Consider the following 26,033-nt stretch of genomic DNA (forward strand, 5'->3'; position numbering starts at 1 on the left):
TGTCACTGCTCTTTTCGGAGGAGCTTTCATAATTAGAGTAATTTCTGTCAGAATTCGACAGTTTAGAAGGGAAGGTCTGAACAGAAATCTAATCACAAGAGGTAAATATAATAACTGGTATGAAAAAGGGCTCTCCGAATCTGTTTAGAAGTCCAAAGCCAAAATGAAAAAGCAATGCCTTTTAAGAGGGCTGTGAGGGAAGCTGGTGGGGAGCAGAGGAAATGCTTTCTTAGAATGGCTATAATTAAGCTGGAGAACTTGCTGGGTTTTGGATAACCTGCTAAAACTGAAACACGCACAAGACTAAAAATAAAAGATGGTACCTGCAGAAAATACTTGGCTAAGGTAAAAAGCACAGGGTTTTGCTATCTTCGCGAGGCAAAGGCCACTCACTGAGACTGGAGACTGGACAGGTAGCACTGGCACTGCCAACTGGCTCAAAGCCCAGCTCTAGCGAGGCCAAGAGTATTATCCACAAAGACCCCATATACGCACAGTGAAGGGCCTGCTGGACCACCCCGAACTCCCCACCACACGGAGTAGATCTTAGCTTCCAGAAGCTCTCCTTTATGGCTCTGCCATTCCCACGTCGGTCCAAACCCTTCTGGAATCCATTTTAGGTTTCCAGCTTGTGCCACCTCTGGAAGATAATCCATTCCATACATTCTTTACCTGCTATGTGGTATAGTATTTCCGCTGACTTGTCTTCAACTTGCCCCTCTCGTGGTTCCAAGGCGCCGCTATATTTCAGGATCTGGTAAACAAGTCTGTGCTTATCTTATCCACACCATTTATAGGCGGATCATTCCCTCTTAACAGCCTGCGCCTTGTCAGAAGCCCTTCTGACTTCCAGTCGGTTCCTCAGAGCGTCCGGGCTGCTGTTTTGTGACTTTCTGGAGCCCTGTTTACACTTCTAGACCCTCACCCAAGTGTCACAGGTAAGAATATGCCACAGTTTTCGGGGAGAGTAAGATTCTCAATGTAATATTTTCCATACCTGAAGAATATGCCCATTTGGAAGCAGCACTGTCCTGGGCGCACACACATTATCTTCAATGTGGCTTCTAGACTCAGGGCATTTGCAAACTGGTGGGAGAATGTGGATTGATGCAGCACAAGGTGGACTGATGTTGCCCAGTAGTGCAAGCTAACCTGGCTAAAACAGGGCATTGCCAAGAAAGAAACGCAAGTGTAGTCAGTCCTCATTTTCCTAGCAGGCTATGGTTGGATACTAAATACCCTATTGATTTTCACAACACTGAAAGGGAAGCCTTTTGTCCCCAACATACTAATGTGAAACCAGGTGCTAAAATTAGTAGGGGATGATCACTCAAATTTCTAGTCTCAGTTCACATATCTGCTTATTTTGGCTTCTCTCTCTTTTTTTTTAATTAGATGTTAATGCTCTGATTCACTCCATTTAGAGCCCACTAACCCCTTGACCACCTTCAAATATCTCTACTGAAAACATGAGAAATAATGAGGATTAAGCAAAATGTAACAGCACTGAGGTTGCCCAAGGCCATTTATGAGTTCATCGAAGTTAGGATTTAACTGCCAGAAGAATAAAATAGTAGGTGGGTGCTCTAACCTGCCTTTTAGTAAGGGATACATCATCTACCCAGTGTGAGAATATGTGGCCAGATGCCCACTCCTTTTCTTCTACCATAATTGCATCTTCTTAGTAGTGTTAGCCCTTCAGCAGACCTTGCAGCCTTAGCAAACGAGCATGAGCCAATCCGCCATCTTGCTCACCCATGAATCACTGATTTCTCTGCCCCAGAAGCTGTTGGCTTTCCTTGCTTAACTGAGACATCACAGAGATACTACCTTATGGATAGGATTCTGATTTTCTTTCTACCATTTAAAACTATGTCCATGAAGCCCTCAGCTCAAGTCAATTGTCTCCATTTCTCTGGTTTGGTTTCTTCCTATTTCCTCTCAAAGGCAACCCTAAATAACTGCTCCTTAGGCCATAGCCAATTTGTAATGTTGCTCTAGATTTCCAGAAAAGTATTTTCTGCAGCCTTCCCTCAATAGGACTCATTGCAGGGCTGAACATGACCCTTATTCAAGTGTGGAGTTCCTTCCCAGAAGGCGATTTCCCCCTCTACTTGATGGCATAGTAGTAAAAGCATGGAGTGGGGGTTCAGAAACACTGGAACTCAAATCTGAGCTTCACCATCTATTAGTTCTATGACACTGAGGAAGTTGCTTCACTTCTCTGAACCTGTTTCCTCATAAAACAAGAATACTACATCTCATAAATGTGTTGTGAAAGATTCAATGATATGTGCAAAGCACCTGACACAGTATCTCGTGTCCTTTCTTAAGATGGAAGAAAATATCCATTCCCCAATCCTTTGACCAGCATTCAAGGCCTCACTGCCAGCCACCCCACCACCCCCACCTGGCTTCCTCAGTGCCCTCAGACTCTGCACCCTGGCTTTTAAGTTCCAGGAGTCTTAGAGGAACCAACTCTATGTAGGTAGACAGTTGCAGGTTCAGAGTGTGATCACAGATGTAGCTTTTGGGCAGCGTGGTAAACCCATCGACTGAGGGAAGGTTCTCAGTCTGGACACTTCCAAGCAGGCTTACAAGCCCAACCTTCCCATGTCTGCTGGGACTACTTGTTAGCCCACTTGCTTCTAGAACCCACTTTCCCCCTTCTTGTTCAGATTTAGACTGAGTTCACTCCACCTGAATTTCTGGGAAAAGAGTCTCATCTAATCTCCTTCCATTGGAAGAAAACATTTTTTTTTTCTTTCCTTAATCATTTTTGGCGTTTCTGACCGAAGGGCTGGGTTTTCTCTTTGGCCTTTCAACTCAGAGCCATTTGGCTTCTCCAGCACTAACAGAAAGGGGTCTCTTGTTCCTCATTCGAAATAGTTGACTGCGGGGCACCTGGGTGGCTCAGTCGTTAAGCGTCTGCCTTCGGCTCAGGTCATGATCCCAGGGGCCTGGGATCCAGCCCCACATCGGGCTCCCTGCTCAGTGGGAAGCCTGCTTCTCCCTCTTCCACTCCCCCTGCTTGTGTTCCCTCTTTTGTTGTGTCTCTCTCTGTCAAATAAATAAATAAAATCTCTAAAAAAATTAGTTGACTGTAAGAGTCATTTTAATTCCCACCTGCAGAGGAGGGCAAGACCCTGCTCAGCACCTGGCACCTGGTCCCTGAGCACCTGGCAAATATGGTCAAGTGGGCAGCACCCCAGGTCTATGTCATGGAAGGACTTCCCCAGATGGCTCTGAAGAGGCCCCTCCAGGGCAAGGTCCTGGCATCACACTCCCCCCAGCCTGCCCCCCAGTAACCTTGGAGACACTGAACAATCTCCCTGCTAAGGGTCATCAGAAGCTTCCTGTCTGGAGTCCTGCACCCAACCCTGGCACAGGCCCTTTCATTTTCTAGAGTTCCAGGTGCTCCAAACTGGACCCACAGAAATCAGAATAAAAAGTGAATGGGGGGCAACTGAGGGTAACAGTGAAGAACCTCTGAGAACTTTGTGCAGGCAGTTTCCCCCTCCATCTCTGCTCTGACAGCTCAGGATGGTGCAGGGTTTTCCTTACAGCCTTCAGGGAGCGGCACCAAGACTGCGTGCACGGTCCCCCCCCCCCCCGCCCCCCCAGGCATCCAGCGGGTGAATAAGGCAGCCGGTTGTTTTGTTCGTCCAGATAAGGCTTGGGAGCCTTCACCCAATCTGTCCCATGGCCTCCCTCCCAGATGCCTTCCACTCCCTTGCCAAAAGGCTGCCTCTTAGGCAAAACTGGGCTGTCTTCACCTAAGCCGAGTCTCCCCGGAAGTGTCTCAGGTCCCGGGAACTTGGTGCGTCCGTGAAATGGACTGGTGACGGGCGTGGCGGGCGGGGAGGGCGCGGGTCCCGCAGGAGTAGTGTTCCGGCACTAGTGGGGCACCAGCCCGGCGTGGCGAGGCGGGGGCGGGGGGGGCGGCGGGAGACCCGGAGGAGGGCGCGTCGGGGCGGGTGCGCCCAGTCCAAGGGCACCGGCGGTCTGTGGGCCCGGGAGGGGAGCTGGGGCCGAGCCCAGGCGGCGGGAGAGAGGGCGAGTCTGATTCAGGAAGTTGTGTCTCTGACATCAGGGGCAGGACGGAGTTGGAGTGAAACCTCAAAAATGCGAGGCATCGGCCGGAGGGAGGGCAGAGAACGCAGAGGGTGCCTTCCTCCAGGCCAGCGGCAGGTACGCGCGGCGCCCGGCCCCCGCTGAGCCCCCGACTCGGCACCTGGCTCCACGCGGGGGAGGGGCGGGGGGGGCGGGCTTCCGCACCCGGACCTTCACCTCACCCGGGACTGTCGCTGTCAGACGGGCCGCGCGCGCGCGGGAGACCCCTGAGCCACCGCGCCTGCAGGAAGCCCTCCGGTGGACTGAAAGGTGAGTCTCAAGACTGTGCGTTTGTGTTAACATATCTTAAGCTGTGTGTGTGTTAATATATTTTAAGCTGCGTGTGTGTGTGTTTTAATACATTTTAAGGTATGTGTGTGTGTGTGTGTGTGTGGTTTAAGTTGCCTTCTGTTGGGAAGGGAACTTCTAGCTCACTTTCTTTCTTTATAAGGATTGACCAGCCCCAGAGATAAGTGAGATTTAAGGATCCTTGGTCCTTCACGACTCTAGTTCTAGTTTGTTTCCCTTCTTTTCGAGGATTCTCAGCAAGCTGACATCTGCTTCTGGGCTGAGTCCACATGGGTTGGGGGTGATGGTTTGGGGTGGAGTTCTCTTAGTCCACTTGACAATGCTGCCTGCCGGTAGGAGCTTTGGGACAGCACGACATTCTACTTGCTACTGAAAAAGTCAAGGCCTGAGACCCACTACAAAGCACCTCAGTCGTTGATGTTTCTCAATTGTTCTAAGTGAAGCCAAATTTTCAACAGGGCTAAGAAACCAGCCGAAACGAAAATATGGCCTGGAGCCAGGAATGGGAACCTGTCTGCTAGCCTCTGAGCCTCTGGGGGATTTACTGTGACACAGATTGCTTACTAATTTCTTTGAGTCTCTAAATGGTCCCACTCCCAGCCCCCCAGCTCACCTGTGAAGGTAGGGGACACAAAAAGACCGTTTCCCTAGTATGTTTAAGAGCTTCCCAGCATATATTGTGTAATAATTGAGTTAAATAAACTATATACGTTAGCTAGTAGGAACACATGTCCTGCCTAACCGAAAGGGAAACCAACCCACAGGAGCACTGCCCTAATTTCACGGAGACGGCTGGCAGCCAGCATGCTGGCTACCTTGCCCGACTGCTCCGCGGATTCTGTTCAATGAGGAAGGGGAGGAATGGTGCGCTTGAGAAGATCACTCCTTCCTCAGAAGCACCTTCCTTCAAAGCGGCTGCATTTCATTCACTCAGCTAAAGTTTGTGAGAATCTGAAGCTAATTTTAAGGAACCCTCATTTTGAAGTCCGGATGAATAATGGGAGAGCCTTGAGTTATAAGGAACAGGCCTGAAAAGTACCACTGATGTGTCATTTGTCAAGTTCCAAAGAATTTAGCAAGGGTCTTACCATCAATCTCCTACTCTGATGTGCCTCCCCTTTGCCCAGTGCTGGGCTAGCAAAGCAGCTGTGCAGGGAAATCTGATTGAGTACTTCATTTCCTCTGAAATTCTGGCTCCCCAGTCCCACCCAAGATACAATCTAGGAAAGAAATACAGGACAAAACAAATGTTTCTCCAGCCTCCATACTTTGTCAATATTTAGCCGGTAGAATAAAGAGAGAATGACTTCTGCCCTTTTTATGAATACTAAACTCAAGAGAATAATAAACACTCAAAAAGCTAAGTTACTGACTTCATTCATACAATAGTTACTATACCTACTGTGTGCCAGGCAGCATGCCAGGTCCTTGGAATCCAGAGATAATGAGATCGTTTCTGCTTTTGAGGACCCACAATCTGATAAATAACACAAGGTACAGAAACAAACTATAGTGCAGGATAATACACGTTATAGTTGGGGCGCCTGGGTGGCTCAGTCGTTTAAGTGGCTGGCTCTTGATTTTGGCTCATGTCATGATCTCAGGGTCCTGGGATGGAACCCCGCATTGGGCTCCATGCTCAGCAGGGAGTCTGCTTCAGGATTCTCTCTCTCCCTCTGCCCCTCCTCCCATTCTCTCTCTCTCTCTCTCGCTCTCAAATAAAGAAATAAATCTTAAAAAAAGAAGAAGAATACACATTATAGTTGCAATAGCTATGGGACACTGAAATGATCCAAAGGAGAGAGTGATAAACTCCCCTAGGAATTATCTGGAAGTCAACACTGCAGGAATGATGGATGAGCAAGGTGTTGGAAATGATTAGGAAATGATTAGGGAGAGGGTATTTCAGGCAGAGGAAAGGGTATATGCAAAGTCAAGGGCATGTTGGAAGAACTGCAAGTAATGGGGGTAACTAGTATACTAAGAAGTCATTTTTGGTGTTTAAGCAGAGAAAGGGTATGGTCAGACTTGTGTTTGGAGAGACAACTGATGGCCAGGGTGGAAGCTGGCCTGGAGAGATAGGAAGCAGAGATAAGGAGGACCTCAACTAAGATCATGACAGTGGGAACGAAGGAAAGGGAATGGATGTTAATGGTGTTTAGGAAATAGAGTCAAAGTACATCTCGTGACCAAGTGAATGCGGTAAGGGAGGAGTGAAAGGAACAGAGGATGATTTTAAGGTATGGAGCTGGAGATGGGGGGGATGGAGTGTGATGTCCAGAATGGAAATCATATGAACTAAGGGAGCAGCAGTCCTGGGAAGTGGATTGTGAGCAAAGGCATCTATTAACACTTTACACGAATTTAGGTTAGATGTGCCCAGGAGATGCCCAGGTGGAGATACATGGTAGGTCATGGGTATTCAGGTCTGGAGTTCCGGGAGAGATGGAGGGGGCTCCAATTTAATTATCCCAAATGTTGTGCATAAAAGTAGTGTTGAAGGTGGCTAAGGGAGCCTGTTAATAACACTATCAGTGAGACCATGTGAACACTGAAAAGTCTTAGATTTGGCCAATAATGATTGGCCTAGAGATATTATTTTCATACCATATGGTGACTCCCAGGTGACTCTCTCTAGACTTCCAAGGCCCTCCCAGGATGCCTTGCAAGATACCTAAAATGTTGGAGAGTATCTTGTGTTAAGGGTACACAGGCAATACAGATACATTTAACCAAACAAGTGAATCCCCAGAAATCACTTCATCATATGAGAAATGCATACTTTAGTTCAACTCTAAGATCTGCCAAGACCTCTCCAGAACTCATACCCCAAGTCTAGTAATTGTATCTGTATGGGAGAGTCCTACCATCATCAGAACAAGAAGGATGATTTTCTCAGACCAATTCTAAACCCTGATAGAATAGTACTTTAGGCCTGGCTGCCATGGCCCAGATCACAAAATTATGTGACCCAGTATGGAGGGAAAAAAACTTGAACTTGGAACTAGACACACATGGGTTCAATTCTGGCCTTGACCACTTATTAGCTTTCCTTGGACAAGTCTTTGAATCTCTCAGCTTCATCTCCCTTACATGTAAAATGGGGATAACTGGGGGCATCTGCATGGCTCCGTTGGCTAAGCATCTGTCTTTGGCTCAGGTCATGATCCCAGGACTCCTGGGATCGAGCCCTGCATTGGCCTCCCTGCTCAGTGGGAGCCTGCTTCTCCCTCTGCCCTTCCCCCTGCTCGTGCTCTCTCTCGATCTCTCTCTCTCAAAGAAATAAATAAAAATCTTTAAATAAAAATGGCTATAATTGTTACTCTCCAGAGCAATAGTTAGAATCAGAACCAAATTGAAAAAGAAAGATACATTTAATGTGCTCCATAAACTGCAAGTTTCTATAAAAATGTAAGTTGTCTTATTATTATTACTAATCTTTCCTCTTAAAGCTACCAACTAGACAGACTGTGTACGTGTAGGATCTGGGGAGTATTGTAGGCCCAGACTTGCAGCTTTTTTAACTGTATTATAAAAGTCTCCTTCCGTCATATCAATGGCATGCATCTATTCCGGCCACTTCTTTTACTCCTTACCTCCAGTAACCGGAGCCCAAAGAAGTGAGTGCTCTGCTAACGTTTATGCAGTTCTTGCACAGCACAAGGACTCCTGGGAGCTCGTGGCTGAAAGCAGCCAGGATTCCACTTGTCAGGCCGTGGACCCAACCCCAGGTGCACTGAGTCCAATCAGAGGGGATGCTTTTTTCCTGATTGTCACCAAGGTGTTGGTTAAACCAGCACTGGCCCTGAATCTGAGCATCAGGTGATGGCTTGAGTGGATCTGTGGTCTTCTTCTGTCCCAAACAAGGAAGCCTGACATGATCCAACCCCTCTGAAGCTCAAATTTGATGCCAACATCCAAGCTTTCGACTAAACAGACTGCTGAGAAGGGTTGGCTGTTGATGAGCAAAAGGAAATAACCACAGGCTCAAAGACTTCAAGTGGAAAAACACTTAGAAATGAGCCAGCCCTGCCCCTCACTTCACAGATGAGCAAATTCATGTTCAGAGAGGTGAAGTGTGTCCTCGGCTCAGCAGCTGATAAAGGAGGGGGGACCAGAACCCAAGCTCTGTCTCTCTCCACTCAGGAATAGCAGACACTCTCTAGGGTTTCTATCACCTGGACCTTCTGTACGTCGTGCACGAGGACACACACAGGCACTCAGACACTGGCAGCAATGTAAAATGAAAAGGCCGCACTTGAAGGCTGAGCCTTCCCCGACTGGCCTCCAGGGAAAACCAGGAGCAGATCTTCCAGAGTAGAGGGCAGGTCTCCTCTTTAAGGCAATCTCCATACCACACCCATCCCTTCTGTTTCCTCAACTTCTGTCCTTAAACTTCTCACTCCAAACACCAGGCAACTGGGTGGCTCCGTCAGTTAAGCGTCGGACTCTTGGTTTTGGCTCAGGTCACGATCTCAGGGTTGTGAGATCGAGCCCAGTGTCAGGCTCTATGCTCAGCATGGAGTCTGCTTGAGATTCTCTCCCTCTCCCTCCTCCGCTGCCCCTCTTCCCTCTCTCTCTCTCAAATAAATAAATAAAATCTTAAAAAAATAAAAATTCCCAAATACCCCTCAAAAAAGGAGATAGCACTGGGTGCCTTAATTAACCAAAACCCCTTTAGTGTTTTATTAAACTTGTCATGAAGATGGTTTCGAGACCAGTGGACAGGTCAGCATTAAACAGCAAATACTGATTCACACTTTACCATTCCATGAGAAAGGCTCCGGGTGAATAATAGGAGCTCAGGACACTCATCACAGGCGCTGTAAAAGAGAGAAAACAGTGGCAGATAGACGTTTTTTCCCTCTTCATGCCGCAAGAAGAAAATCAACAGCCAGTTCTTTGAAGGGCAATCCCCAGGGCCACAGAACAGCTCAGGTTTCTGACTTTTCCACCCACATTGGCCTGAGCCATCTGAGCAGAGCACCACCTGGGGACTTGAGCGGGCCCCAACATAGCTGAGTTCCAAAAGGAACCTCATACAAACACGATATTTCTTTCTCAGGGCAACTCCCAAGGGGCCACGGCAGTGTCTAAACCAAATCCCGGCCCCTGGCAAGAGACTTGCTCCCACGATTGTAAGCAAGCTGCTCCATGGAGCTTGTTGCTAAGAAATGAAAGAAAACCTAATCATTGCTGTATTTCTCGGTCAAAATTGCAGATTGTTTCTCGTAAGCCATCGCAGACTTGACTTTGCTCTTAACTGTCTACCATTTCTTCCCTCTAGGATGTTTTTCAGTTGACTTTTATTCTCCTCAAATACACTCCTGACTTCAAAGCTGGATAGACTTAAGGAAAGCCCATCAGCAACTTCTTTAGTTTTCCAAGCAAGTCATAAAAGAAAATTGGCAGAAGAAAGGGAAAAAATATAACAGCAATAAAGATAGTTGCATGTTAAAATACTTTTAGTCTTCAAATTGTCCTGAGAACACAGGACACAGGTTTAGAGGTAGGTGCAGAGTCTGGGGGTTAAGGTCAGGGGAAGAAGCAGTGGAAACTCCGAAGTTCCATTAGCTGTAGTGTTATGGGCACAGAATGACACACAGTGGGACATGCTGTGTCTTAACCCGCATGACATGTGACTGTGGCCACCGTAAACAGAGAAGAGAATGCTTCAATGCAAGTCAGGAGCTTGCTTTTCTCTCCCTGACCCAAGTGAGGTCTTGAGTCTCTGTCCTTCTGGTCATGGTTTCCTAATTCTGGCACTTTCTGCAGCTCCACCAGGGAGACAAAGTATGGGCTTTCAGAAGCCCTTCAGCTTGAAAAGCCCTGGCTCTAACCTAGAGGCTCCATCAGGCCACCCATGCACGGTGGCCTAAAATCCCCCAGGCACTAACAGAGGGCAAAGTCACCTTCCCAATGATTTGGGACTGGAGAGAACAAGTGTTCAGCCAACCTTTGTTGGTTCCCTCACATTTTTAGTGTGCATGCTAGGCTCTCAATAGCCATTTGTTGAACAGTGGTGCTAAGAATTTGAGGCATGCAATCTGACAGCCCCCCGCCCCACCCGCCAGGTTGCTTTATGAGCACATCACAATTGTTTATTCAATGTATGGGACAGAAAAGTGGCAAAGCTGAAAGGAAACACACCACTTTTAAGGCCAGCTCTGCAGACTTACCCCATCTTGACAGATTTCTGTCAAATTTTTTTACCCATTTCTGGTAAATGACTGAGGTTTACACCCTCCCATCTCTCTCTACCTTCCACTCACGACCTGAAACTTTCCCTCCCGCCCAAGGCCCACCATCTGCTGAGTAGCAATGGCCAGCACTGCACGCCAGTGGTCTAGATTAAAACCTCCAGGCTGACTGCCTGGGTGACCCACACTATCCCATAATGAAACTGTCTCTGGGAGAGGGGACCCCATTTGCACACCACACCATCCAGACATGACCTGCTCCAAGCTCTCCTGGTTTCCAAACGAGAAACTCAGTTCCTGCCCTGTGGGGAGATTTGGCCCAATGCCTTCTCTGGTTCAGAAAAAAGGCAATGATGTGCCAAGTGCCTCAGGATACTTGGTGATTTCCAACTACCATGCATTTGGTAGATTCGCACGAGGATATTATTGACCCCTCTGAGGAAAAACTGCTTTTTACTGTGCTTGCAAGGGACGAGTGGCACAGATTTTCACAGCTGGCCACGGAAAGAACATCTCACTTCCAGACAGACAATGCATCTCCCCCACCCTGTCTGGGATAAAGGAAGGGGACACGGTCACAGAGCATGTGCCACATGAGGAAGGAGGTCTGATGTCCCTGACTGACATTTTCCAGGAATAAGTTTTCAGTGGTTTAAAAAATAGTATTCCTTCAATAATGAACACTTAAACCATTGAAATATGTGGTCATTCAACATTTGGTATTGTAATGAAAGAATAAATACACGCTAAAGAGAACAATCAATGCCATTTTCTTAATTACTAATAGGAACTATACCATTTTTTTCCATTTACCATCTATTAGCTTTCAAGAAATTTTGCATTATCTCTTCCCACTTTCTTTTGGAAGGTAAAGTTCACAATACATAGACTTAACTTTTTTTTTTTTTGAGAGAGAGAGAGAGACTGAGTGCACGCAAGTGAGGGCAGGGGCAGAGGGAGAGCGAGAGAGAGAATCTTAAGCAGACTCCACACTGAGCACAGAGCCCAACGCAGGGCTCCATCTCAAGACCCTGAGATCGTGACTGGAACCAAAATCAAGAGTCAGACGTTTAACCTACTGAGGCACCCAGGTGCCCTAAACTTAACTATTTTAAAGTGAGCAATTCAGTGGCACTTAGTACATTTGTGATGTTGTGCAACCACCACCTCTATCTAGTTCCAGAACGTGTCCATCATTCCAAAATAAACCCCCATGCCCATTAAACAGTTATTCCCTGTCAATCCCTCTTCCCAGCCCCTGGCAACCACAAACCCACATCCTATGTCTATAGATATATCAATTCTAGATATTTTATATAAATGAAATCCTACAGTATGTGGCTTTTTGTGTCTGGCTTCTTTCACTTAATGTGTTTTCCAGATTCATCCAGGTTGTAGCCTGTGTTGGTACTTTGTGCTTTTTTGTGGCTGAATAATATTCCATCTTGTGTAGACATCAGTTTGCTTATTCATCTGTTGAGAGACATTTGGGTTGCTTCTGTCTTTTGGCTGTTGTGAACAAACATGTACGAGGATTTGTTTGAGCACCTGTTTTCAGTGGTTTGGGGTACATACCCAGGAGTGGAATTGCTGGATCATCTGGTTATTTTATGTTCAACATTCTGAGGAACTGCCAAACTGTTTTTCCTTTTTCCCACATTTTTATCAACATCCTGTCTTGATGGTAATATGCATATTAAGGAAGCATACTTTCCCATCCCTAGGCCTTTATTTGTGGCCTTTGATCTTATGCTTCAATGAGGGATAGAAAATCCTGCTTCTTCTTGTCCTAGAGATGAAGTTATTTGGATGCTTGAGAAAGAAAATATTTGGATAAACTATAAATTCTTCTTGGTGTAGCTTAGTTAATGACCGCACCCTCTCTGGAGCCTGGTCTGTATCGCGCTGGGCATTGTGGGAAGCACATCACCGACTTCCTCTCGCTCACTGGTCAGGACAGCTCAACTCTTAGGCCCGTTTTACAGATGAGAAAACTGAGCTCTCTCCTAAGAGCTGAGTGCTCTTCCTGTGGCTCCAGAGTATTATCCATTAGCCTCTCCTACAAAGGAACTCTTCAGTTTTCCTGCCAGTAATAAATCAGGAGCTCACGGTCTATTTCGGCAGATGGATAAAGAGGTGGTTATAACACAGCATAAGAGATGCTATGAGAGGGGTCACAACAGGGACCCCGGGACCAGAGGAAGACCACTTAGCCCAGCTCTGGGGGACAGACTTCCCAGAGGAGATAAAATCGCAGTGTATTAGTTTATGTGTAAACTTTTGTGACCCTTGGTAAGGTTTGACTCTCCCCCATCACCCTTCAGCAGCACCGCTTGGTGATTACATTCCCAGTGCATGGGGCCTGGCACACAGTAGCTGCTCATTGAACACAGCTAATAGACACGTGTGCTTCTGCAGGAGGAATTTCCAGCCCCTGTAGCACTTGCATGACTCCAATACCTGGGGCCTACATTCCAACTCATAGGCTTTCTCAATTCAAATATGGCCCAGGGACCAGGGGAAGATGAGGAAAGGTCTGGAATGGCTTTTGTGGTTCTCTCTGCATCTGCACAGGCTCTGTGTCCATGGGAAGACAAGAGAAGAGGGGGAAGAAGGCAAGAGAGGGGGAGAGGGGCGGGAGGTCGTGCAAAGGGCATTATGAAGAGATCTTGGCATGCCCTGGTCAGGGGGCTCTGGGGTTGCGTGGGGTCCTAAGGAAGAAATGAAATGAACTGGTAAACCACTTTGTAAAACCATAATTTCTCCATCCATCTCGAGATTGTATTGTTGCTTCAGTGCCTCCTAGCTGATGGCTGTGCTGTGTCTGAGGCGATTCACCTCAGCCAGCAGGTACAAGAAGCAGTAGCTTCCTGGGAAGGTCTGTCTCCCCAGCTGGTAATTCTTGCTCCCTTGTACCAGGGACCATCCGTGCGATCTGGCTGCCATCACTAGCCTTCCATCAGTCACCTCCGGCTCCTGTTCGCAAAAGGGGAATTGTAAAAATTCTTAGGAGGCCTGGAGGCCTCGCTCTAGATTGCAGAAGCTGCCCCAGTGTGACTCCGGCTACATTTCCATACACATTTCTTAAAAACTTGGTGTGTGCTTGACACAATGCTAGAAGCCATGGGGAATTTACTTTTTTTAAAGATTTTATTTATTTATTTGACAGACAGAGACACAGTGGGAGAGGGAACACAAGCAGGGGGAGTGAGAGAGGGAGATGCAGGCTTCCTGCTGAGCAGGGAGCCTGATGCGGGGCTCGATCCCAGGACCCTGGGATCATGACCTGAGCCGAAGGCAGACACTTAATGACTAAGCCACCCAGGTGCCCCAAAGCCATGGAGAATTTAAAAAACAAAACCAAATAGCAAGCAGGCACAGATCCCACCTTCCACCTAGGAGGCTGTAAGCTCCTGGGAGCAAATCCTGCCCCTCTCGTGCATGGCTATGAGAAACAGCCTCTTCCCTGGGATGAGAGTCTGTCCCGGGATCTCTGCTTACCAGGGCCACCACCCAGGTTCTGAACTGACACTGTCAACATCCCCAATACCCACTTCATTCCCTGGTGGGCTGGCTCTCCAGGCTCTGACCGACTTGCCTAAGCCATAACTACTGCTTTGGGCTCCACCCCAAGTGTGAAAGCACAACGCTTTACAAGACCTTCTTGTTCTGCACAGGGGAGTCCTGGACCCCTCCACCTGCTGCAGCCCAGCCCATTATACCACCCGTGACCTGGCCCAGCAGAGGCCTCTACAAAGCGCACATAAGATAGCAGGGCTTGGGGTTGAGCATCTACTGTGTGCCAACATGAAGCAAGGGGGATTCCTGGAGGGAAAGCTCTCCAATAGCTTACAAACCAAGTGGAACCCTGGGTCTGGCACAGCATCTGTACCTGACGTACCCGGTAATCTCTTCCTCGTCAGGGAAGGGAGGCAGGAGAGGGGGGGACGAAATTTTCAACTACGGTGATCTCTCTATAAACCATGATTCTGGAGAAAGCCCCCAGGCCACCAAATCCTTCTTCTCTCACCCCTAGCCACTAGGGGCTGCACACAGGCCCGTCTTCGCTAAGGTTCTACAGGCCAGAGCATTCCTCGATGACTCTGCCAGAAGTAACAAGAGGCCTCTTTCCATGCTAGGCATGTCGCCTCTGCGTCCCTGCGTGCCCTTGAGCTCCTCACCGTTGAATCGTTGCAGGGCTCACAAGCCTGGACGCCCCAGGGGCCTGGTGGACGAAGCTAACATTCATTGAACATCTACTTTGTGCCAGGCACGGTTTTGCCACATTATACAGATTATTTAGCTCATCTGATTTCCACAGCAGTCCTGTGATGCCCCACATCTCTTCTTACCTTCATTTTACTGTTGAGGAAACAGAACTTTCTGAGGTCAGGCAGCTAGTGAATGGACGAGGGGGCAAGCTTCGACACCCCCCCCCCGGCCCGTGTCCCTAAAAGAGTACCGCAGGAGGTGTGGGGGGATGGGGACGATGTGCTGGGGAACTAGAAAGCCACAAATCAAACACAATCTGGCCACTGGTCACTGGTCACATCTATGTTGTCGGCTTCCAGTTTGCAGCCTCTGACGTAGGATTTGCCCCTCTTGGGCAAACGCCTCATTTGGTTTCACGGACCTTGTGCTAAACATTATCAGTATTGCTACATGGGTGGGCTAACTACTGAGTGTGTGTGTGTGTGTGTGTGTGTGTGTGTGTGTGTGTGTGTGTGGAGAGAGAGAGAGATCCCTTTGAACTTGTGCCAACTGGAACTGGCTTTGCTTACCCTTGTGACCCCGGATTTGAAATCGGGATTAATAGCACATTTAAGAATATTGAGAGGAATAAAGTGTGGCTGGAGTGGGGAGAGAAGGAGGCGGAAACTCACTAGCCTCCTCAAGTTTTCTTACACAGTAATCTGCCTTCAAGGGCAAACATGGAAAACACCGTCTGAAGAGCCTTGGGCCCAGCACATCACCAGCCACTCCTAGCCCTGCCCTCGGGCCTTCAAGTCAGAATAGGCTAGGAGGCCTGGGACAGGAGAGAAAGTTTCCCTGTCGCAGGCCTCCGCTTCAGGCCACAACCCGGAGGGACCCTCGCCCTGGGGCCCTGGGCCAAGCGGCTCACTGGACTGGTAGGGTTAGAGCCCCGGGCTGGGAGACGCGCTAAGGGAGGGAGGGGCTGGAGTGAGTTGTTTGCGTATTGCCATGGTAACAGTGGGAGGTTGGAAGGCTCCGGATCGGGCCGCCTTGATTGGATTCTTTCTCTGAGCCAGCTGTGCTTTCTCCAGCAGCTGGAATGCCTTTATCCCCATCCTCACTTTTAATCATCCTGCTCTCCCTGCAGATGTCAACCCCAATCACACCTTCCTTCAAGCCTTGCCTGGATCTCTCATGGAATTAACAGCTTCCTCCTTGCAGCTCCCTCCATAACCACTTGTTTGCCTTTCCCTTCGGACACTTAACTAGTCCTGCTTCGTGGTTCTTCTTCTGTGCTCCTCCATTTCGCCAACAAAAAAATAAATTCCTGGAGTTCACGGTCTATATCTTTAGTTCAGCTTGGAATTCCTTCTCCAGGAAGTTAGCAGGTTTCTGCTTCTTAGGAGGCAGCATTACCTGGAAAAGCCTAGAAAGGAGAGAAGGTCTTCATGGACAGGGTGGCTACTGAACATACATGCATTGAATTGAATTGTCTGCTGCCCTCCTGCAGAGAGTGGAGATGGTGGTTCTTGGCCCCAATTGTGTCAACAACGCAGGCTCGGGGAAGGAAGGAAAGAGCTAGCAAGGGGAGTCACTCCCTCTAGGAAGAAACAGAGAGAGCCTTTTGCAGTAATAAAAGTGATGTACGTAGTGAGTGCTACACACACGCATACTCTACTCAATCGGCTTGGTAACCAGAAATTACCAAATGAAATGATACCAATTCATGAACACCAAAGTGTGTCAGAAAGACACCTAACCAGGGCATTTCAAGAACACGGTGGTAGGTCACGACTTTCAATATGGCACCCTGTGAGGTCAAGTGCAATCTCCACCTGGGCCCAAAGATCTTTGGAAGCAAGCTCTCACTGCTGTCATCTCAGTTTCTTGGCACTGATAGCCCAGCTGGAGATCCAGAAATAGCCAGTCACCAAAAGAGGCCTGCAGAGTCTGCCAATACTCTGGAATGCCCAGGAGCATCTGATACGTAAGCACACTCTGAGCTCAGGTTGAAAGCGTTCTCCAGACCCAGACTATGGAAAATCCAGTTGGTGGATTTTCTTCCAAGTATCTTCTTCCATCTGACCACAGTGTTGTGTGTGAACCCAGAAAACAGCATGGCAGAGAGGAACACGCCCTGGATATTTGGGGGAAGAAGAATTACCACATCATCTTTAATCATCTATGAGACCTTGGGTGTTTAACTTCAGTGAGTCTGTTTCCTCACCTATAAAAATGTCCATTCATTAATTCAGCAAATATTTTCCAAGAGCAAACATGTCCCAGATGCCGCGATGGAAATAGATTCTGTCTAGAAAGGAAGAAAGATGATTAAATCAATAATTAGCCGAAAGCAGGTAGGGGCTATGGTTAGCAGTATGAGGACAGTGAGGGGCGCAGGGCGGGGGCTCTCACCTTCATGAGGTCATAGAAGGCTTCGCAAGGGGAACCATATTTCTCCGAGACTTCAATGAATAGAAACCAGGAGATTCGGTGGTAGTGGCTGGAGTGGGATTGGGGGAGGGCTGGGGCTTCTAGGGACAGAAGCTTGTGGAAACCCCAAAGCAAGAGAGGGACCACAAATCGCAGGGAGTCTGAGAGAGTAAACTGCAGAAGTGACAGGTTACCATCGTTTGCTCCTCTCTTGTGGCTTTGTAGGAGTTGGTGCAGTGAAGACAACATTACACCGGGAAACTAGAAGACTGTGGCCCTGTCTGCCCTTGGCCGCTAACCGGCTTTGCAATTTTCAACAAATTTTGACCAAATTCCTGCTCCTTAGTTCATTCATCTGTGAAATAGGGCAAGAAATTCCTCCTCTCCTCACATTACTGTAGATTGAGTAAAGAAATGTTTGCAGAAGCCCTTAAGAAATTAAAATGAGCTCTAAGTGCAAGGTCTTTGATAGGACTTCCTCCAGTCATAAATAAATGCAAGCCCATTTGGGCATCAGTTCTCAGACTCGCATTAGGGTTTTACCCCCACCCCCCGCCCGCATTCCCAAGGGATCACAAGATAAATAGTAGTTTCTTTCCGATGGGTTTGGTGATATTTCATTTCAGTTCATAATCGGATTTTGTGCAAGAAGGAAAGTAGGCTATTAATAAAACTTTTTTTAATTGTAATGTTTGTGATGACTGAGCCTGGCTGGTGAGGGCAGACTGCCCGCGAGCCCAGGGGTGGGGGCTGACTCCCGCGTCATCCCCGGCTCTAGCCACGGCACACGTCCAACGACGAGAGGGACCGGGTTAAGAGCCTATGGCCTCTGAAACCCTGACACTGCTGTGTCTTCTCTGTTCCCCAACTTTCTGGGCCTCCCTGGCACCCATTACAGCGAAACTATGTTCAGCTTCAAAGGCCTCTGCAGTCCCACCTCGTTCCCCCGCTCTTCCCCGGGGGGGGGGGGGGTTCTGTATGTGCTGGTCTGTCACCTGCACTCTTGCTCCCCCTTCTAGCCAGCTCACCCCAACTTCTCTTTCCCCACCCAACCGTCCGACCCTCTCTGTGACCAGGATATCCCATCCTCACAGAGGAGTCACCTCAGCCTCTGATTCCAGGGTGCAGGGGGCCCCCCTTCAGATCCAAGACAGCATTGATCCCTCTCCCTCCTAATGGTGGGTGCACTTTGGCATTTTCTGATATTTACTTTAGCCTTCAACTGCCTTTATTATTTTTGAAAATTATACTTGGAAGAGCATTTTCAGTTTATAAAAGAGCTATGCATATTATTGTTTGGCTTTCATAGCAAGCAAGGCTGCGAGGGGGATGAAGTCCGTGGGATTATTACCTTCCCAACTGTGAAGGGAGGGGCCCGCAGTTGGGGGTGGGCAGCGACTTGCACGGCAAGTCTCTGGTCCCTGACCTCTCCCAGGGTAGGAACCTCCATACACCTCTGTGTGCTCTTCCCCCCCAGCACCAAGTTGATCACATAGTAGTTACTTAACTAACATGTCTTGAAATGAAATCCATATGCAACTTCAGGGAAAGTAATTCAAATAGCAAATTTTATTGATGGCAATAGCTGCTGTAAGTTCTGTCGGCTTCTTCAGATACAAAGAACAATATGCCTGCAGCCTTGCTTTTATTATGATGACCCCGTAAACAACCCAAGGGAGACTCGCACACATTCCATCCAAACCTCCCCACCCCCACCCGGGGTCAATCCAAGGGCAGTCACAGATACAAGTACCATTCCCTCTGCTCCCACCAAGCAGCGGGGGGGGGGGGCCCAAGGCCTCCTGGCAAAGGATGGAATGTGCTTGTCAGAACTTGCTCAGCAGGGCGGACATGCTCAGCCAGCCCTTAAAAACCAGGGGTCATTTGGGCAGAAAGGGGATCCCGAATGCCCAGCACCACTGCACAGCCAGGTGCAAGAGCCACCCAGGTGGGAGTAGGGTGGGTTGCTGTCCATCCATCCAGGGTGGGGTGGAGGCAGGAAGACCTCCCAGCATAGGAGCTAATGTCCCAAGAATTTCAGGCCACTTTGACTACCTGGCAGAATTGAGGCATGGTATTTTTTGCTATGTCCCAACATCTGCCTGGAATGATACCGATTATGACCCTAAATATTTGTACAGTTCCTAACAGCCTAGGAGCACGCTCACATACATTGTCTGTTTTGACCTAAGGACCTGTGAGGCAGGTATTCACTACCAGCTATTTGTTTCCTTCAGAAGGTGTGTTCATGTGATCAAACCTTCGGTACCAAAGGAATGAGAGAAAAGGCACTCTTCCATCCCTGGCCCCAGTGTCCTTCCATCGAGGCAACACGTATTTTTATCACTTTCTTGAGTATTTGTCTGGATTTTCCCCCATTTTAGAGATGGAGAAACTGAGGCCCAAAGTGAGTGAATTACCTCCCAAGGATGCACACTGAGTCACAGGTGAGAATTTGAGCTGACTTCTCCTCCCACAGTCTATGAGCTTCCCCTCTACTCACGGCTCTCAGCCTGTCTTTTTGCCAAGAATTCAGCTCCTATGAAAACCTACAGGAGCATAAACAAATAAAGCCAGACAAAAGTCAAAGCCAGAACTGGAGCCCCACAGGCTCTCCCCTGAGGAGCAGAACTGCCTCCCCTATGAGGACCCTACAAGGACACCTGCCTCCCTCTCTGGCTCCTCTAAGCCAACTCCCTCCCTGGGACCCCCCACCCCACCTCCCTTCTTACCAGCAGAGACAGGACCACACCTTCAGGACCCTTTGCTCTATCAAAGTGTTTCCACACAATGTCCTATTTCTTCAAGACCCTGATACTGAGTTGGTCTGAGTTAAAAAAAAAAAAAATGTATTCTGGGCTGCTTATGGGAGGTAAAGCTTAAAAGCTGGTGCAGAGCCTGAAAGCAGCCCAGCCCCTGGGCCACCCATGGAGAGCTCAGCTCCACGGCCTCGCCCACCATCCCTGCACTCCCAGATGCCCCGTGTGCTTTCTAGAGGGTCTTCCCGAAAGCTCTGAGGTCTCCAGGCAAGGATGGAGCAGAGGTGGTGGGTCGGGGGGAGCGATGAGGGGGGTTGAGGGAAGGGTGTCTGTGTGTGTGTGTGTGTATAGTAGTATCTACGCCTCCCCACCCCCCAAACAATCCCCAGCTCAGGCAGTTTCTTGGACTCTTACTCCCAAATCACATATTTGCGGTACCTGTAGCCTCCTTTGGGAAGGGCATTCCAGGGGCCAAGAGGAAGACATTTGGGGGCGAGAGCAGGCAAATGAAGAAGATTAACAGTGGGGTGAAGCCACCATCAGTTCCAGAATTTCTCTATAACAGGAGTTTAGGAATAACAATCTATCTGCACAAAAGCACCTAAGCTGCATTTGATGAAACTGAAACAATGTCATCTGTATCAAAGGAAGAGGGTGCTGTTTGCAGACTCCTGTGTCCTCCACATTCACCGACAATTATTTATCGAAACTGTTTAAAAAAAAAACCCACAAAACTCTCCATGTGACATTAGGGATGCAGATGAAAACCCATGCAGACAGGAAGTGAGGGTCCATCTTCCAGAAGCATGAACTCCTGCACACCCCACCCTCCAGAGCGCGTGGCCCAAAGCCTGGCGAGTCTGAAATATTCCACATTGTGCATTCCGCAGGGGTGAGTTATGATTGGAATGAGAGTATTTCTGCTTACTCCCTCTATGATTCGGCCTTTATGTTTCCAGCCTTAATATTATAGTAACGTAACTTTTGGCTTGTAATTGCCCTGAACGTTTGTGAACATCAAATGGAAGGAGGAAATGGAAGAGAAAAGAAAATCGTATCTGTATTGCTTTTGAGTTGCATAATTGTATATTTTTGCCACCCCATTAGTTTTCAACTATTCCAGCCTATAAAATTCTCTTCCACCACCACTAAGAAAAATAAAAATAAAAATAAAAAGCCAATCATTCAGGCCTGGCTGCGAAGTGTGAGAACACGAAGTTCTCTAGTATTAAAGAGAATTACATGACTTTCGGTTTAAGGCCTATTTTTTTAATGACCACCTGTGTGGGAGACCCTGATTCACACAAGCACTTAATTGTCTTCTTGCTTTTCCAAAAAACACTCTTTCCCTCCGAGAGGAGATGACATTTGAGGACTTAAGTGTCCGTGGGCCGGCTCAGCCACAGAGAAGGCACCACCCCTCCAAAACAGCTCCTAACTTAAAGATGACCTCAGACCCCAAGCTCACACTTTCCAAAAATAAAACGGCACCTAGGCGCTTCATCACACCCACAAAAATTGGCTCCAAAATGTTTTACCAAATAATTTTGAAAAGTGAAAATGAGAGCTGTTGTAAGCCAGGTAATTCACGGTAACCATGGCTACGGGTTTTATTGCACTAATACCAGGATGTGGTCAGATCAGATATATACCGGCAGCGAACATGAATGTGAGTGGTGTCAGTGTGTGTGCCCAGAAGTTCTCCAAACTGGAAACCTAGCTCCTAATGACTGTGATTCATAGAGGACAGGGTGGGGAGCAGGGGTTCAGAGGGTGGAGGGCCGCATCCCGAAGAGAAGCTCGGGGTTCTAATTTTAGCTTTAATTCAGCTCTTCAGCATAATCCTCTAACACCACTACCTTGCCTTTCGATCGCAATTTTCCCTTCTCGGTGATCTCTCGTGTCTTGCTGTTCTTCACAACAATCTTGAGAGAGATCTGGGACAGCGAATGGCCTTGTTCCTCAGACGAGGAGAGGGCTGGGAGAGCTTGCCTGGTTTGCCCGAGGTCAGAGGGTTGGAGGACAACCGAACCAGGACTGGAACTGGATCCTCTGACTCCGAGCTTCATATTCTCTCTGCTGCACCCCTCTGCCAGCCTTTTGTGTTGTGCTTGGGACATTTTGATCCACATTCATTCCTCTTGCAGACATCCTTCATCCTTATTATTTGTATGATTAGCCAAAGATCAAGATCAGTCAATCAAAGTGGAGATTATGGCTGGAGAGTACAGCTTTTGCCTTTTGCTTTTCGTCCTCATTTCTCCTTTTCAAGCCCCCGGCCTTGCTCTCCCCGACATACATTACAGCGCAAAGAATAGGGAATGTAGTCCCTTACTCCCCACGACGTTTGTAACCCGGGGGCTGTAGGCTTTCAATGTGTCCAGGTACAAGGTAGGGGATAGGACTGGGTGAGGCTAGCGGGGTGGGACAGGGTGTCAGATGAGGGTTAAGGAGGGAACACAGGACCTTGTGGCTGGGTAGGAGTTTAGGTTGGTGGCCAAATTTGGGGGCTAGCTAAAAGTTGATAATTTTACATGAAGTTAGAGGAGGGAAAAAATAAAGTAGGAAAATAAAATAGAATAAAAGTGCCTATGGGTTGGATATAGCTCTTGGACCACCCATGGGCACTCACAGGGATTTTACGCTTTTGGGTCCCCGATACCTGCTGTCATATGTGATATTGTATTTCTCTTCTTACATTTTTGGTCCTATTAAAATGGGAGCTCCTTGAGGTCACAGAGGACACCTTCATCAGTCAAGAGTGTATCCCTAGGTTGTGGCACACGTGGCAGGCTTTCAGACGTCTGATGGGTGACGGATGTGGTCAACACCCCACGTCATCTGAGAAGAGAAGGTCCAGAGATGGAGTCGTCAGCTTCCTGAGCATGGCCGCTATGTAGCGAGCATAGTGGTCACGGCAGGATCCTCGAACTCAGATCAGACCAGAGCCAAACCTCTTCTGACTTTAGTAGCTCTGCAGCCTCAGGCAAATTACTTAATCGCCGATAGACTCAGTTTCCTCCTCTGTGTAATGGGGATAAAAAAGACCCACCTTCCGAGCTGTTGAACGAGGCCATGTCTATAAAGCCTTGACTATACACGCAGAGTTTCGGCGCTTAGAATGCAACAAATGGTGACTTTTTGATTCAGCAGATTATTCCCTGTGTCTGTGAAAGGTGATAAGACATTTTGCCAACCCTCTGTTTTGAGGCTTTGGCCTCCTGAAGTATCTGTGTCAAAAGAGGCCAGTCAAAGAAAACAAGTGAGCATTCTAGCTGAACGGAGAGGAGAAAGTTGATCGTAGCAGACAAAACAAGGTACCCCAGAGAAACTAGATCCTGGAGGTCAGAAGGCCTGAAAGAAGGAGACACAGCTGGAAAGGAACAGAAATTAAGTTAGCAAGAAAGCAGGAGAAAGACAAATGCATCTGCCCTGATTCCTTAGGAGTTGGCTAACCCACTTCTTAAACCAGTTCAGGGAAAAATCGATCAAACTCTGATTAGAACAGGGGCACCTGGTTGGTTTAGTCAGTTAAGCATCTGCCTTCAGCCCAGGTCGTGATCCCAGGATCCTGGGGTCGAGCCCCGCATCAGGCTCCCTGCTGAGCAGGGAGCCTGCTTCTCCCTCTGCCTCTGCTGCACTTGATCTCTCTTGCTTTCTCAAATAAATAAATAAAATCTTCAAGGTACCCGCTGTGTGAAATGCACTTAGGTTACATGCTTGGTGCACATTATCTCTTATTGTTCCCAGCAAGGCATTCATTCACTCATTCACTCATTCATCCACCCCACAAGTACTACTTGCCAACCCACTTTCAACCAGGCACTGTGCTAGGTATTGAGGAGAAAATGATGTGGCACAGTGGATAAAAAATGCCTAACCCTCTGAGAAATGTGCTAATATCTCTATCTACAGAAGAGAAATTCTAAACTCAAAATGCTTAAGTGAATACTGTCCAGACTCCACAACAGTGTGAGCAGAGGAGGCCAAGTTCTTCCCTGGACGTTTTCTAGTTTAGGGGTAGGAAAATCGGGAAATTTCCTTATGATCTCAAGGACATAAATAAGGGGAATTTGTCCACCTGCTGACAGGCTGCAGATATGATATTCAATCACATTTAGCACTGTTGGAATTTTCAGAAAAGCAGAGAGACAGGATGTCTGATCCTAAGGGGTGACTGGAAAAGGCTAATTATGAGTGTACAACACGGACCCTTCGGAGGCAGTGTAATTAAAGATGAGAAGAGAGAAAAGGAAGGAAAGAAGGAAGAGAAAGAGCAAAGGGGAACACACGGGCTAGCGATTCCAGGCATTCTGTCACAGAAAGCCAGAGAAAGCCCAAATGAAAACCTTTTTAAACTCTTTTCATTGTTCTTAAATTATTTTCTAATTATTTCCCCTGGATCATCTTTGAGTAGAGCGAGGATGTCTTCTACCTCCCCTGTATTTCCTGGCATAGCTTAATTAATACTTGATTGATTGAAAGATTAACTCACTTGAACCTGGAGTGAAATGGAGCTTTTCAATTTTCTTTTCTGCTGAACCTGAAATAGAGCATATAGTAATTAGGAAAAGATCCCTTGTTATCAGAAAGTCCCAGCTACAATGAGCTCTTTGTAACTGAGCAAAAGGAAGGTAGGTGATAATATAGGAGCTGATAAAGCACACCCCCACCCCCTACTGCTTTCAGTGATATGGAATTTTCTTGATCATTATTTCCTCCTGAAACGAGTGAGTTGGCTGGAGGATATGGCTGGACCATGGGCTAAATGGTGGGTCATTGTCATCCAAGTCTGGCCACAGATATGACTGATGGTCACGTTTCTGTACTTTTCATTGCCCCAGCTCTCTCTCCCTAATGACCTGGGCTGACTGAACAACATTTTTTTTCAAGATCTCTTTTCCTTCAGGACCGTTGGGTTAGCTGGCATGACTTCATTCATTGATCCAGCTACATGCCAGACTCTGGGCATCCAAACGGAACGAGACAGACCAGGGCCGTGTTCTCATGGAGCTCAGCTCCAGTGCAGGAAGGCAGTGAATACAAGTGTAAACTGAAGTTACCAGAACATTATCTTCAAATGGGAAATTTAGTGGTGGAAAACACTAGAAGGGCGGGATGACGGGGGAGAGGTTGACTGGGGGGTTGGGCTTCTTAGTTAAAAATGCCTCTTGGTGAGGTTCCATTTGAGTGGGAATGCATTTGAGCTGAGCCCTGACTGTGATGCAGTGGTCAGTCACACCAAGATCTGAGAATAAACGTACCAAAGGGACAAACAAGGTCCGGAGGGGGTGGACAGTCCTGAAGTCAGGTGTGTCCAGGACACAGTGAGTGAGAAGGGGGTACAAGATGAGATTAAAGGAGGCAGGGCCAGACGAAGGAGGTCACTTGTGGGATCTGTTAAGGGCTTAGACTTCGCTTTACAGGCCTTGGGAAACCATGCGGGAATGGTGGTGAGTGGAGGTGTGGGGGTAAGGGCAACATCGCCTGGCTTGTATGGGGAGAACAGCGTAAAGAGAGGGAAGCAGGGAAGCAGATCCTGGGTAAGAAGCTATCTCAGTAATCCTGGTGAGAGATGATGGTGACCTAGCCTTGGAATGGAGAGACCTGAATGGATTGGGGATCTATTCTGGAGACAGAGCTGATAGGACCTGCTGATGAGGTGGGAGCAGGGGTGAAGCAAAAGGGAACTCTTCATTTCCTGGGGCTACCATAGCCAAGCACAAGCTGGATGCCCTAAAGAGCAGAAATGTATCTGTCTCACATTGTTCTGGAGGCTAGAAATCTGAAATCAAGAGGTTGGCAAGGTCAGTTGCTTCTGAAGGCCATGAAGGAAGGACCTGTTCCAGGCCTCTCTCCTTGGCTTGTAAATGGCCATCTTCTCTCTCTGTCTCTTCCCTTGGTCTTCCCTCTGTGCACATCTATCTCAATGTCCAGACTTCCCCTTTCTATGAAGGACATCAGTCATATTAGACTCTGGGCCCACTTCGCTCCAGCATGACCTGGTCTTAACTAATCACATCTT

General features: G+C 47.9%; 1 protein-coding gene across 2 annotated transcripts in view; it reads left to right on the plus strand.

Annotated features, from left to right (window-relative positions):
• Positions 1 to 3,662: 3,662 nt before the first annotated feature.
• KIAA0040 (KIAA0040 ortholog) overlaps positions 3,663 to 26,033 on the plus strand; it is a 35,814-nt gene continuing 13,443 nt past the window's right edge. Inside the window, exons 1-2 of one of the 2 annotated variants that reach the window (XR_015766479.1) lie at positions 3,663 to 3,820; positions 4,094 to 4,383. The gene's annotated coding sequence lies outside the window, so the exon portion shown is untranslated. Of the gene's footprint in view, positions 3,821 to 3,964; positions 4,384 to 26,033 lie in introns of those variants that run through there. The other variant, XM_028122960.2, reaches the window with a different exon arrangement.

This window comes from Eumetopias jubatus, unplaced genomic scaffold (assembly GCF_037043125.1).
Source record: "Eumetopias jubatus isolate StellerSeaLion01/CBP00866 unplaced genomic scaffold, mEumJub1_p1.0 scaffold_12, whole genome shotgun sequence".
Classification (NCBI taxonomy): domain Eukaryota; kingdom Metazoa; phylum Chordata; class Mammalia; order Carnivora; family Otariidae; genus Eumetopias; species Eumetopias jubatus.